Here is a 1918-nt window from a genome sequence, read left to right on the forward strand (position 1 = left end):
CATAGTATACTGGCTGATTGTATGTCAACCTGACACGAGCAAGAGTTATCTGAGAGGAAGGAGCCTTGATTGAGAAACCGCCTCTGTGAGACCTAGCTGTAGGCAAGCATGTAGAACATTTTCTGAGTTCTTGACCAATAGGGGAGGGTCCAGCCCATTGTGGGTGGTGCCATCCCTGGGCTGGTGGTTCTGGACTCTATAAGAAAGTGTGCTGAATTCATGAAGAGCAAGCCAGGAGTAAGTAGATGCTCCACAGCCTCTGCATCAGCTCCTGCCCTGTGTGAGTTCCTGTCCTGACTTCCTTTGGTGATGAGCAGCAATGTAGAAGTGTAAGCCGAATTAACCCTTTCCTCCCCAACTAGCATTTTGGTCATGGTGTTTCACCCCAGCCATACAAACCCAAAGTAAGGCACATAGCTTGTCTTCTTTACTTAAATCTGATAAGACAGGATCTCCTATAAAGATGCTTGTAGATTTTTGTCCTCCTCCGGTTTGCATAACTAATAAAAAGCAACGCAAGGGTTCAAATGCAGCTCCAACCCAAGACGTCCTGAGGCACCAGTTGTACACACCCTTTGGTTCTGGTCCTTCTCTCTCACACAAGTTAGACCCTCATGCTCTCCTCTCACACCCTTACATGAACTAGCCAGGAGACACCTCCTCCTCAGCCACAGTCGGTCCTGTCCCCGTCTCCTCTCTCCTCCCAGCCACCCAGGGACTCCGCTCCTACTCCAGGCCTTGGGCTGCCGTCATCCCCCAGCTCTGTCTCCTTCAGGGTTTCCTTTCTCCGCCTGGTCTCCTTCAGCAGCTTCAGTCCCCTCGGGTGTCCCCACTCTCAGCTCACACTTCCAGTCCATTCTCCACGCTGTAGCTCATTTCCAAACCAGCTCTGGCTTTGCTACCCACTAAAGTCCTTGCATATAAGGCAGGGGCTAGGGAGGTGGTTCAGTGGTTAGAGCACCTGTTGCTCTTGGTGAGTTTCCTTCCATCCCAGGACCTCCGGGAGATTCGGTGCAGTCTTGTGTCCTTCTCAGGTTGCTTGTGTGTGTGTGTGTGTGTGTGTGTGTGTGTGTGTGTGTGTGTGTGTGCGCACGCGCGAGCGCACTCACATACACATACAAATACACAAAAATAACTTTTTTTTCTTTCTTTTTTATTAAGATGATGTGGTGATTTTCTGAATACATTTAAAAGGACACAGGACTCCTTTCCATGCAGGGGAAAAGAACAGACTTTACTCTAGCGCAGAGTCAAGGCCAAGGAAACTAGAGAGCACACTTGGGTGTTCACTGTGCAAAATAAATAAATAAATAAATAAATAAATAAATCTTTAAAAAAACATCTTTTGCTTGTTGCCCAGGACCCTCAGGTCAGGTGAACCCCCAAAGTTTTTAATTTGAAAGATAAAGCTTTTTGAGAACCCAGCTGCTCTCCACTAGGTGGATGTTCTGACCACCATCTCAGCCACACACAATCCCAGGAGAGCCCCTGACTCCCCCCTCCCCATCTGTGTTACCCTGTTCAAGCCTCTCCAACTCTGCCTGTGACCGCTGTGGGACATGCCACTTCTTATGCTCAACGTTGCTCAGGCCTCACCTCCAGGAAGCCTTCCAAGCTCCCCACTTCCTACCTCACAGCTTCCCAGGCACACCTCATACTCTTCGGGAGAGTGCACACTGCTCTACCCCCCTGTTCTCTGGGTGGTGGACTCCACACACTTCATCCTAGTTGATGCCTTCTAAATATTTGTGTCCCTGGGGCTAGGTACAGTGTCTGGAAGATTGTTGTTGAGCGGCTAAGTAAAACATACAACTCATGCAGGACCATTGTCCCGGTGGGAAAGAACTAATCCCAAGTGAGATGATAAAAAATACTCAATTGCAAGACCAAGCATGCTGCCACTGTAAGGAGTGGTGGA

The 1918-nt window shown here is 49.0% G+C and overlaps 1 non-coding gene across 1 annotated transcript; it reads right to left on the minus strand.

The window, feature by feature from the left end:
- Window positions 1-1162: 1162 nt before the first annotated feature.
- On the minus strand, window positions 1163-1297 carry LOC116087879. Its single transcript, XR_004117669.1, has one exon. It is a non-coding gene; the product is annotated as a small nucleolar RNA SNORA22 (small nucleolar RNA).
- Between the last annotated feature and the right edge of the window lie 621 nt (window positions 1298-1918).

The sequence above is a fragment of the Mastomys coucha genome, unplaced genomic scaffold (assembly GCF_008632895.1).
Source record: "Mastomys coucha isolate ucsf_1 unplaced genomic scaffold, UCSF_Mcou_1 pScaffold13, whole genome shotgun sequence".
NCBI classification, from domain to species: domain Eukaryota; kingdom Metazoa; phylum Chordata; class Mammalia; order Rodentia; family Muridae; genus Mastomys; species Mastomys coucha.